This window comes from Etheostoma cragini, chromosome 22 (assembly GCF_013103735.1).
Source record: "Etheostoma cragini isolate CJK2018 chromosome 22, CSU_Ecrag_1.0, whole genome shotgun sequence".
Taxonomy (NCBI): domain Eukaryota; kingdom Metazoa; phylum Chordata; class Actinopteri; order Perciformes; family Percidae; genus Etheostoma; species Etheostoma cragini.
Genome location: NC_048428.1, coordinates 14,976,457 through 14,989,812, shown reverse-complemented (window position 1 = coordinate 14,989,812; position 13,356 = coordinate 14,976,457). Strand labels below are relative to the sequence as shown.

At 40.6% G+C, this 13,356-nt stretch overlaps 1 protein-coding gene across 21 annotated transcripts in view; it reads left to right on the top strand.

Annotated features, from left to right (window-relative positions):
- si:ch211-285f17.1 (sickle tail protein homolog) overlaps positions 1 to 13,356 on the top strand; it is a 105,468-nt gene that overhangs the window by 43,577 nt on the left and 48,535 nt on the right. The window contains exon 1 of one of the 21 annotated variants that reach the window (XM_034862476.1): positions 6,508 to 6,512. The exons of the other annotated variants lie outside the window; for them this stretch is intronic. The gene's annotated coding sequence lies outside the window, so the exon portion shown is untranslated. Of the gene's footprint in view, positions 1 to 6,507; positions 6,513 to 13,356 lie in introns of those variants that run through there. 21 annotated transcript variants of the gene reach the window in all.

Genomic DNA, 13,356 nt, shown 5'->3' with positions numbered 1-13,356 from the left:
AGTGCTTTGGCTGCCAGTTTAATTCAGCCACGCTATTTGTCTAAATGCTAGCATATGAGGAACAGTGATTTTGGCAGTATTTTTACAAGCAAAGGTACACAGTAGCTCCTGAACATATGCCTCCATTTGTCTAATATTGTTATGGTACTCTAAGGTTAGTTCTTGACCGCTTAATTATCTAGCTTGACTGCTTGCTTGCGTCAGCATCCAGACATAACAGATCATGTCTGGATCTGAGCAGTAGATCAAGCACTATCCTGGGCCACATGTATTAGCCGATGCAAATCTGTGGCTGTGGAGTCTGATGGCTGCCACGAGACATTGCGCTTGGTGGAAACACACCTGGCGAGTGGCATGTGGCCGAGCAGCGCTGAGGCCAGGATGGGGTGGGGGTTGGGGTTGGGGGGGGGGATGATGGAGGCCTGACCAGGTGTTTCTCCTGCGAGCTGTCTGCACTGTCAGCCCTCATTGGGCCTCCAGCCAGCTCACGCCACGGCTCATTGAGCTTTAGGGTTTGATCAAACCTCATTACAGAGCTTTCATTTCAGCTCTGATTGGTGTTGAGTTATGGATATGATAAAACATTCCCACTGGATGAAGCTCCTGAAAGTGCATTTGTTTGTTTGAGTTTGTAAAGATACAATAAGAGATACAAATGCAAAAAGAGACAACAAATGTTATGAATGCATATTTCACTTTTGAGTTAAAGCAATCCTATAGGATCAGCTATCCCAAATTACACAAAAAAACTGGGACAGTAAAGTATCCACTGCTTGTATCATTTTAACATTTCTGTTCAGTAAGCTTTTTTAACAGTTTTCCTGAGGCGAATTACTTTCTCAATTAGCTGCTATTAACTCATCTTGTCCTAGGAAGATTTTCCATCATTTCAGCGGCTTAGATCAGAAACTATCCTTATGGCCAAAACAACTTTAGTCTAATGGAGCTGGGATGATTGCAAGGCAATCCAACTAAATCTCTATCATATTAATTGACTTCTACTCGTTGTGTATTGACCTCATTTCGAGCTAAATAATTTTCTGTTTAACATTCGCTGGCGTTAATTCTAATATGAAAGTACAGTATATACCATCTTATCTTGCCACCTTATAAAGTAGCATAAGATAAGCCCTTTCTATTACACAAATGGACTTTTTGTGTTCCTCTTGAATGCGAGTGAAATGACTTTCATTCAACCACTAACGTCAACATTTTAATGACTTCCACAGAGCAATGTGACAGACCAACAGAAAGTGATTTAATAAGGATTTGTAGTTCAACTAATAACAATTCATTAGTCTTCTCAGTTTTCTCTCTTTTCCCATTCCTTTTTTATATTCAACATTGGTCTGAATGGAATTGAATGATTGTTTCAACCCCTGGAAGAAATCTAACGCAGAAAAGTAAATATCCTGGAATGCAAAAAATATCTCTCCTGCAGACTAGTGCAAATGTGTTTCCCTGATGTTGTCACTTATTGTGTGCTGTTGGGCAATGGGAGAGGCTTATGTTAGACCTCGGTATTTGCAGCAGTTGATGTTGTAGGCTTTTCTGTAACAAGGATTATGCACAGACAAATCATTCTTCCTGACGTGATGTTGGATGCTGGTGGAGCTCATCGAAAATTTGCCAAGACATGAAATTAGATTTTCTTGCTGCAAAGAGAATGTTAGACAATTTACTTTAGGTTAACCTACAAATGGGTGGCTCCACGGTAAGACAACTGTAAAACATCTGGTAATTGCTCAAAAAAGTTGTTGTTTTTGTAATTCAGGAAATGAGTTTTTATTCTTGTCTTAATAAGACAACCAATACAATTTCATTTTTTTCTTGATAAGTTTCACATACTTCACAGACTCCACCAATTTAGTGAAGTCATTTGTTTGACCATCACCTCTCCCTCTGGCAGTGATGAGAAGGGGGGGTAAGACAAATGTTCCCCACCCACAGGCTCACAGACAAAGGCAGGAGGGCTCAAGCAGACATATTTCTGACACTCTTCAGTCGCTATTAACCCCCCTCCCTCAGCTCTTTTCTTCCAGTGTAAACATCCCTCCGCCTCTCTCGTCATCTGTCCACTCCTGAGGCATTTGGCTTGACGTGGTGCCTCCCACAACACACAAGAATGTACCAGGACTGTTTTTGTCCAGTGACAGACATGCTTTGTTTACACATTAACAGAAGTTGCATGTTTTTGTCTATCCGTCTACAGCCGTCTCCGCCCTCTGAGCAAATTGATCATTAGGCAAAATGAGAGTTGAATGACGAAGAATGAGGCCAGGTTAGAGGGGAGATTGAATCCAGTGCACCTGTAATTATAATTTGTCTCTACAAATCTATGTACAAATACCCTTATGTGTTTGGGCGGTAAAACTGTATGTGCACATGACATTCTCAATCTTTAAAGGGTACAAAGCACATTTTCCCTCCCCATTAAGCATTCTTAATTAAGAAAAGTCTGAATCTAATTATTAAAGCTGCATAATCCCAATAAATATGGATGAAACTATCCTGAGCGGTATTTAACAACCTGCAGTGTCTTGACCTTTTTCCTTAGATGTTAGCATTTTTATATTCTCTATAGACCAAATTGGCCACTCGCTAATGAGTCATTATTATGACGTGATTTCATTATTATCAGTCTGCCTGGCAAATTTAATACACTCTCATTTAGCCACAGTTCAGATTAAAAAAGTCCTAATCCTAAAAATATTCTGTAAAGCCTGTGACACAGGATGTTTTTGTTAAACCAGGCTATTCTAGGAGCGGCAACTACCTTAACTCTGGAGTTGGAAGTTTTGAGGAAACCTGTCTTCTACTTCTACACGGTCTGTTTTGATCTGTTTAGAAAACTCCTTCCTGCGCTGACTGATAAATAGACTAGACCATGTAAATACTGGAAAGAGGCCCAGAGGAGCCGTTTAATGAGTATCAAATAAAACCATTACAGGGCCAAATGTAATGCTGATATATAGACAGAGTTGCTATTTTTGCACAACATATGCACTGTATATGTCAAGGTAGTCTGTTTACTCTGAGGACTTTATCCAATTGGTAGTAGGAAGTGTGACACCTCTTAACTTTAACTCTGTGCTGCAGTTGAGAACAGATTTTGACACACGTGATAGACGCAGCGTTTTGTGGCAGTGACGTTTTGTGGCAGCAATGCTAGTTGATCACTTCTCAAACAGGGTTTAGTAGTGTTTTTGTTAGACAATTTTTAGTCACAGATTTGGTGTGATTGCTACTATCTAAAGCACCAGGATAGTGTTTGATGGATCAACTGAAAATAAACTCCTGTTCCCCATGTTCATTATAATGAAATAAAAATATTTCTTGTTGTATCATTGGTTTTGGTCTTATCAGTGGATTTCTTGGCAATAAGAAAATCATACTTTATGTCTCATGGAATAAACCCTTTTTACTAAATTTCTTTTTTTTTAGCTTTTTGCTCCAGATCTTCTGCTCCAGACTGCACTCCTGTGCCAATGAGATATTCCACCCCAGGCTCCCCTCAGAGTAATGAAAGCCATCTTGTAAAACCTGACATTTTCAATGTTGCAGTCTTTTACCTTTCTGCTTCATCTCAGTTCTCTGAATAGGGTTCAATGGTAGTGCCAGTGTTGATAAAATATACATGTCCCCCGTGTGAACATATTTAAGAAACATCTTAGCAGTCAAAATAATATAAGGCCTTAGGTATTTTCCATTTTAGCCTGCCCAGTGACGGGGTTCTGGTGTTTTTAGCGTAAAAGCTCCTTCACAACATTATATTTTAAAGCTCATTTTTACAGATAATATCTATATTATGGGGCTGTCATTAGGTTTACCAGTCTATCATTACATTTTCCATAAATGGGGGTAGAACTATGGCTAGAATTGGTTTGCTTAGAGTTTCCATTCCTCCAAGATCCAACTCTGCTTCTACCTTGAAATTCAAGACCACAGAACATTCCACCAAGTTCTGAACTTTTCCATTAGTTTTTATAATTGCAGGAAGAGGGGAAACAGCCCCTCAATACACACATTCCCCTACACACCAACACACAGTTCCGTTCCTTATGCCCTTTATCACCTTTTCTTAGCACTTTGTTTCGAGGTTTCCTTCCCGTCAGGTTTTCCTTTCTAAGGAGTGTGTATCCTCCCAGCGGCAACACAACAATGCCTCGCCTCATTTCAGCTCCCAAGTCCTGAGACCACTGGAGCCAATGGGCTGCTAGGCACATGTTAAATCCATTAGGTGGTAGATGACGGTGGTTAGGCCCAGAGGCATTGCAAAGCAACCATCTCACTATGTACATAATGAAGCCAAGGGAAGGGTAGGGTTGGGACGCTGTATCAGCTATCTGCGTGTGTGTACGTGCAGCCGTGTTGAAATGTGGCAATTGCCTGTCCGACCAATGGACTGCCAATCATTCAACAAGCCATTCAAAAGGAGTAATGTGCTTTACATGGTTTGTTCACATAATAAGATATCAATTCATATTACCCTCTGTTAAACCTTCCTGTTAATGTAGCCAAAAGCTCCTCAGTATCTGGGAGGAGGCATTTTATTATTAGACACATCCCATTTGGTCTCTCAGTCAAGCTCAGACAGTTTGATGGAGGACTCTCTGTGGAGCTAAGGAACGACTTAATTACAGTCACTATCTCAATCTGAACTTACTGGGAGTGCATCCATAATGCATGTCTTACTTTGTTCCATCGGGCCCCAATCAGTCGACCAATAATTGTCTAAACTAAAGATGATCTAAAGATGAGTTTCATTGCAGCAAAGTATTATGTGCAACAATGAGAAGCAAGCGTTGTAACCAAGGACTGTTTTTATCTGTAATATGTGTATTATTTTTGCATAGTTCGTAATACTTTTGCCTTGGGGGCAGCACAACAAGTTGTGACATGACATCCCTTTATACAGTTGACATAGTTGTGTTTCGGCAATCAGACAAATGTAAATCCAATAGTAACTCTCTTTTAGCTCTGTTTTTGGTTTTTACCAACTCCGGAGCGAAATATCTGTGTCTGTAGCTGCTAAATTCTCCACTATGTTTTTCAGATTGTTGCTATCTTTGCCTGTCTGTCATTTTTATTGATGGGCAAGTGGTGAACAGTAGGTTTATCAGAGCTTTTCCCATCTGAAAAATGCTTTGTTTTGCTGCTAGAAACATGGTTGATGTGAGCCATGAGACTTAACCAAACAGTGAAGCCTAAGGGGAACTGGGGAGTTGGATGATAATTATCTGTGGATCTATCTCAAGAAGCAACTCATTTCACATTACTAATATTAATTTCATTAACTATTCACATAAAATAGCAACTTAAAGGCCAAGGTGACTCCTCAAATGCTAACTTTCAACATTCATTAAACATATTTAATTCATACATAAATATTTTTTATAAATGTTGCAGTCTTGAAAAATGAAAGGAAAGATGCCAAACCGACCACAAACATTTTTGTGTCCATTCTGTAAATTCACTTTGTTACAGACATTGTTCCTGTATGATTGGCATGCAGCAATATTGTTTCTGCTGCAATGGTCTCCATTCTGTTATTTTGTTGTAAACTCTAAACCAAAGTGATTCCATGTCACTGGGGGAATCTCTGCTTTCTGTTTTTCCAGAAACAACTGGTTTATTCTCTTTGGACTATTAACTAGTACACTTTGGAGCAGCTGCAAACTTCACACTTGATGACAGCACTTAGTTTGACAGTCAGTTCTCTGATTTCCAGCTTTGGGAGAGTTTTTTGTCTGATCAGAGTTTGCCTCGTCGATAGGAAAGCCATATAAGAAATGTTAGTATTCACTTTTAAAGTTCTATGCTGCACTGCAGTTGGAGGTCTACAACATGGGTTTTCAGCATCTACAGTATCATTTCTATGTGGGTTATGTGTTACACAGTTATGTCCCAGTAAGCTGGATTCTGTGCTGCTTTGATCAGGGTAGAGTCCCCTTGCTAATCCGCTTGAGCTCTGGATGTTTGCCGAGGACACACACACACAAACACACACACGCAGAGACACACACACACAAATTGTGATTAAAAAACAGATGTGAAGGCCTAGCCAAAAAGATGAAATGGTCTGAATAAATCAAATGGGAACACACTGACATAACACTCGGATGTTGGACTACACATTTGCGTGTTTAAGTATAATGTGCCATTTCATGTGAGTAGATTTTGTATCTGTAGTCGAAGTTATCCCATTGCACCATGTATTGTAGTCATATATATATATATATATACATCTATATATAAATGTACAGAATAGTGAGTGTGCTCTTTATCCAGAGAAATCATAACTAACTGATCCCACCTGGATTCACTTGTCTTTAGTCACACCTTGTAGGAAAAATACGAGCATGATCTCTGATCCATATTGTAATTACAGCTGCAGGGCACAGACAGGATAAGAAAATGTAAATGCTCTCCTCCTGTCATTTCTCCTCCTATTTAGGAGCCATTTAAGAGCTCTTAATTGCTCTGGCCTTTAGTGTATAACTCTGTGCCCAGTATTTGAGCACTAATAAATGGGTTGGAAGAGATTTTTATCTGGATGTATGCAGCTGATGAGCGGAAAGGGTGTGATTAAAAGATGGGGATGGAGAGAAGAAACCGGAGGAGAGAAGAGAGGAAGGCAGGGGAAAAAAGAAGGGGTGCTACTTGAGTACCTCCCTGCATTACATCACTAAGATGCTTCAGCACTGATGACATCGTTGGGCTGGGAGGGGAGGGGGCTGGCCTGAGGATGATGTCATTAATAACCAATCAGAGAACTCAGAGCCCGACGGAGTCTGGCTAGCTCCTGATGTTGAAGTAGTTGGATCTCTGAAAATGTCTTTTCCCCCTCTCAAATCCCGCAGCCTTTGTGTCTTTATCCTGAGGTTATTTTTAGACTTGAAACAAATATATTTCAAACCTGTTCCTGCCTCTCCCAAAGAAGAGAGAGACATGTGAATGTAGCCTGAAGGGAATTAGCATTTAACTACACTTAATAGCACTTGAAGGAACTGCTTTCTGCCTGTCCTCATAAATTGACCAGTTTCTACTTTAACATGTTTGCTATGAACCAAGCAAGCATCAATTTCAAGCCAGGGAGGTCATGCACTGGGACATTGTAAATTTACTTTGACTGTTTTCCTTAAGGGCTGTTACAATGGGCAGATATATTTGTCTTTTTATTCATCTGCTTTTTTGTCTGCCATTGGGTGCTGGGCGGTTATTGTACTTTTTCATTGAAAACAGCTGCCTGCTAGAACGCTGATGAGAGTTGTTGGACGTTATAAAACAGTAAGGTTTTGGTCATAAAACCAAAACAATAAACTGAGAAGGTTTAATTCGAATCTATGAGGGGAACTGGAGAGCCAGGTGCCAATTCTCTGTGGATTTGTCACTGTGAGTGACCATTTTTTACATTACATGTAGTCATTTGATCCATTGTTAATATAAAAGTATTGATTAGAGCGTCTTTAAAAGTGTGACTTTTGATGTCAAGTTATAAGATCTCCCAATCTACCTTGCCTGTTGCATTCCTTCTAAGTAAGGCTGTTAAATTAGCCTGCTTTGCTGCAAGGAGGAGTTGATTACAGTACAGAGGCCAAAAACATAGAAGGTTATATGATGCCAGGTAGCTAGTCTATGTACACAGAGTAAAATCAATCACTGGCATTGTTTGCATTGTGCCCACGCACAGAAACTCCTCTGCCATCCATTCAACCCATGACCTGAGCCTCGTCTGGCTGTGCGTTATGGCCCCACTGTGGTGAAACTATTAAACTTTGCAGGCGCTCACTTTTTCTCCACCTCCCCCATGGGAAAGCTTCAACATTTCCGTTACACTATAATAAAGCTGTTTCCTTTGTTACTTCCCCTCATGTTGATCACCTGCATTCTTGAGATTCCATGAAGAAATCTCCTCTTACAGTTCTTAAAAATATACTGCATGCACACCATGTTTTTGTGTTTTAATAGAACTACAAATCTTTAACATTCCCATTTTTACACAGCGCATTGAGGGGAAAAATGCATTTAGCCTCCCTCTGAATAGGTTGGCCAAGCTCGTCCACATTCACAAACCTTCCAAGCTCTTCTGCTCCACAGAGCCTTAAGCTTGGATGCAGTCCACCCACTGACCCACACACACATCTATACCGGGACACACAGCCATAGACACATGGACAGCACACAGCAGCTTTCACAGATAAACAGTTGGACAGAGGCTCTATAGTGTTCCCAGGATTTTTAGAGTGGCTCCCCCCTTAACAGGGCCTATTTCATATCCCTCCACCACCTGCATCACTTATCAGCTCCAGCAGCAGTTACCTCTCCAAGTGGCTCCAAAGACCTTATGGAGCCACTCAGTTTCGTCAGCTCTCTGACACACACTGTTGTAGACACTTGGAGAATATAATGTAGGCAGAGTAGTTTTGAGGTGTTTGAACAGCACACTTTTTAAATAATACACCTCTATCCTCTTGGTAATGTCATGCAGTGAGTTTACAGTATGTTAAATGCCGATTTGGTATTATTTGATTTATTAAGACATTCACTTTTTATTGCCTTCCTGGGCTGCTGGGTAGTAATACGCTTAAAATTTACGCTGGTTACGCTGTGCTAGCATGCAGAGAAAATGGAAGAGGAAGAGATACGCAATGCATGAGGGAAAGTGAGGAAGCCATGATTGACTGGCTTGCAAAGTCCGGGCTCTAAGCTGCTTATCGCTATGAAGAGAGTCAATTGCAGCGCAATCACTTTTTAATAAACTAGTGAGAGAGCAGGCACATTTAAATGGAGGCCATGTGCAGGCTGAATGCATAGTTAACTTGCTGCAGCAAAGGAGACCAAAGTTGCTTTAATTTGCTTTGATGTCTTGATGAGGTCTTTATGTACAACTGTCTTAAATCTTAAAATGTGTCAATAGATTAGAATAGCAGATTCCTTCCAGTATTTTAGGCCTGTTCTTAGCCATATCCTTTATGTACTGTATGCATATGTGATTGTGCTGATGTAACCTGTGTGTAGTTTTGTTTCTGTGTGCACTTGTTTTGAATTTATTGACAGAGAAAACTTGTCAAAACAGAAAAGAGATATTTTATCAAACACCACACAGTTTGAGAGAGGCCTAAGAATTTGACTTTTTCTTACTTGATGCCTTTCCTCTTGCATTACCTATGCAACATTCTGCAGGCTGATGGACAGTCTGTACTGAAAGTCTGTAGGCACATCCACCGTGCAGTTATCATCACATGGCTTCAGCGGAGAGATCAAGGCTCTCTTGTCAGGAGAAAGCCTGTTAAACAAATGAGTCACTCACAACTCACAACAGGGATTTTGTGTGTGTTAAACAACCGTAATAGAAAGTTTTAAAGCCCTGTGCACTCATATCTTTTTTTCCAGAAAGTGGGTTGAGGGTGGATCTCCTCAGGGGGTTCTGGTCCTTGGGAGGTTGCAGCGGTGGATCTAGAGTGAATTAGATTCCAAAGAAAAAGTTTAGAGAAGACATAGCATTCCTCCTATCAGGCTCCTGGGTAGATCCTCTCCTCTCAGCTGCAGCTGTTCTCAGCATCTCTCCATCCCTCCCCCTCAGGACACCACTGGCCTCACTGTTGGCCCAGAGACGGTTGTCAAGGGAGACCCGCTGATATCTGAGCCGGTGGCTAGGTTGACTTACACCTACTCTAGTCACAAGTTAATGAAGTGTGCACACTGCTGAGGTTTACTGGCATACATATGTGCACTTGTGTGCATACACACACATAATTGCACACAGAGACACACTAACAAACACACAGGTTCATTAAGCAGCACTTAGTGTCTCAGTTAATAAACGGCAAAGTAAAAACTTATTTCCTTGAGCAAGATTAAGGACGCACACATCGTTCTATTTTCTGGTTCACACACATACAGATGCACACCCTCTACACACAATTTCCCACTGATCGTTGACCGTCATGCCCGGTGCATCTTCAACAGCACCCCCTGGTGTGATGAAAATGCGGTGCATTTCTGAAGTAGCAACAACTTGTTTAGTATAGAGAAGGCTATAGCTTGTTAGTTGATTTGGATTGATCCGGTGCTGATGTGTGTCAGAGAGTGGTAGCAGACAGACATGGGGTTTGTGCTGATGAGTGGAGCTGGCCAATAAACAAAGCTGTTTTTTTGAGTTGTCCTCTGGCTGTCTTTAGAGGCAAGCAGCTCCTCTCTTAACTCCCTTAGCTGTTTTTATACAACAGCAGAAGAAAGAAGTGGAAAAAAGAAGGGAGACAGAGGACTGTCAGGATTACAAAGAATGAGTCAAACTTTATTGAAGTTGTAGTCCATTCAGTAGGAAGGGTGTTAACATTTCACTTGAGTTAAATATCTACAAGTCTCATCCACCTCAGAATAAGCAATTCCACTTGGAGGTTAAGCTGCAGTAAAAATCAATTTGCCATGCCTCATTGAGTCCAGCTACAGAAAAGTACTTAAATATGCTGTGAGTCGCCTGCGTGATGATACTTATCAATGTATTTAACCTTTATTTTGTTATGTGAAGTTGTCAAATTGTCAGTTGTTCCATAGCTGTCGTAATATCATATCTGCTCAGCCTCGTCTGTTTATAAGGCTAAACCAGAGCGGAAGGTCTGGACAGGACTGTGAACTGTTTCTGACCACACATACACATTCTTACTGTACGTCTCCACACATACACACATGCATCTGAATTATAAGGTGCACTGCAATCAGTGTGTGTACCACAGAACTGTGGGTGTCTACAGTTCTGAGCTGAGACAGATTTTGCAATGGTCTTGCTAAAAGGGTGGGGACCAACATTCATTAACAGTCGAGCGGCAGCTGGGATATGTCTCATTAAGTGAGAGATAGAGGGAGAGAAAAGGGAAAGAAAGAGAAAGATAGTTAAGAAGAGATTAAAAAATAAGAGTAGAAGAGGAAAATCTGGTCATGTGCTGAGGGGTCTAAGAACTTCACGAGAGGAATCTGACATCTGAATTCCCAGTGACTTTTTTAGGTCACTAATGAGATTTGTCAACTTCAAATGTTTAATTCATATGATGTGCATTCTTTTATGGAATGTTATTCCAGAAGGAGTGGACAGTTGTGGGTTTTAATGGGGAGGACAACCAGTGAAGGGAAAGTTGAGAAACGGTATCTAGTGTAGTGTACAGTATGACAGTGCCAGTGTCCCGAATAGGCAACACGGCTAAGGGTGAATGGTCTCACAACACACGTGCACATTGTGGACTTCATTCTTGAATCAACAGGTCACATAAACAATGAGAGAAGAAGGAAGTGGTTTAATCATAAGCAAGAATGTAGGAATTTGTCAAAAAACAACAAGCAACAGGAAACATTTCAGAATTATCTGAAAACCATATTGAATTCATTAAGGCCAGTTCTGTTCTAATACAGCATAAAGGAAAAAACATAACAGCCTATCGTTCTCCAGGAATTGGGACATTGTGACGTGAAAGTCCTATTATCAACCTCCCACCACAAAACAAAGCAGCACTGATCATCAGCCTATTGGCGAGGGACTTGGGGGTAAAGGTTGCCTCCTTCACAATGGTCTATCTGATTTGGTGGATTTCATATATTCACTTTTTTTTGGGCAGTGAGCCTTAGGCTTAACATGTAATGAAATATGCCCGATTAATGAAAGGTGTCTATTTTCCATTTGTCTTTGTAAGGAATCACTTTCACACGTGGAATGTTTTTCCCATTGTGTGCAAAATTTCAAAGTGTTGACATGAGTGAAGATTTGTTTTCATGACTTGAACATGCAAAGGGTGAAACAGATAGATGATAGATATTTCCTGCATGTAAGTGTTAGAGCGTGTGTGTGTGTGTGTGTGTGTGTGTGTGTATTTTGTGTGAAAAATATGGCCGGGCTGCATTGTGGGGGCATTTTGAAACTCCGGTGTCAGTTACCCAGAACAGAAAGAGCTTCTCTTTTGGATCAGCAATCAGTGACAGATCGGTGTAGAAATCAGCTTCTTTTTTCAGTCAGCTTTGAGCAGGTCACCTCCGCAGTCTCTCACACATTAGCTTTCTACTGTAGCTTGGCAGGGTCATTGTGCAGCGCTGACTGTGGGTGGAATAGAGGGTTAAGAAATGGGCACGGAATCAGGTGTTAATGGTCTGGCACAGGAAGGACAACTAATGGCAAAACAAAGGTTATTTAGCTACAAGATGCAAAGGAGTGGGAAAATATGTCCAGTTTTTATAGTTTTTATAGTAATCATTCCAGTTTGGGCTCCTAAAATGTAACTAAGGTTTCCAACAACTTAATGGCAATATTACTAACCAACTTATTTCAAGATGTTTTTTCAGGAAATGACATTGTGATACCCAAGACGTCATCTATTTTTTTAGAACATTGTAATTTAAAAAAAACGTGAGTCTACAGCCTTGCTAGAGGCTGTTGGTTTCCTCGGATGGCGACGTGATGACCCGCCTTACTTTGCATATGATTGGCTAGTACTCGTTGCCTTTATTGGTTGGGTTGGTTAGGTTTAGGCAAGAGACGGGATATTGGCTGTGGATCTGGATCTTTGTGCTAAATGCTAACGTCAGCATACTTACAATGACAATGCGTACATGCTGATGTTTACAATCTTGGTTTTAAATCAGCAACGTGATTTGTAATTTTTACTACTAAAATGCATTCAATAGTTGTAGTTATTTTATGCAAAGCCACAAATGTCAAACTTATGGTGGTGCTAAAGGTAAAGTCCACGATCATAAAAGCTTCATTGTCTAGGAACCATGAATGTATGTACAAAATGTCATGGCAATCCAATGTTTGAAGATATTCGAGTCTGGACCAAAAAAAAGTCCAAAAGACTTGTTAAACCGGATATCATTCCAGTGTATTAGAATCATAATGTATTCTAATCATATTTAAATAAGATCCTTTTTTTAACACTAGGCTCAGTTCCACTTGAAGGGATCATCTGATATGCTGACTCCGATAACTTCTACATAATAAAAATACTTTCAGATACCCAACAGTGGACCAGTGCAGTGTGTACTGCATAACTATTCATGGCTTCAGGGTATTGCTATGTGAGCCTTGCTTTTATTGTACACAACAGGATTTTGTGTCCAACTGCTTAGTTATGGGCAAGTAATAGTAGGGGAGAGTGGGAGCCCACACGGGGAAACATTCCTCCATAAATAAGTGAAAGTACTGTAACTGCAAATAGCGGGAGGCTGTGTTCCTCATAAGACCTGGGTGCTTATGGGCAAGTGTTTCATTTTGTCTTTCAACTGAGGGGACCATCATTTACTCAACTACTGGCAGCTGTGAAAGAGACAGCGACATTCTTAAGCTATTGGAGCGAGACACAATTCACT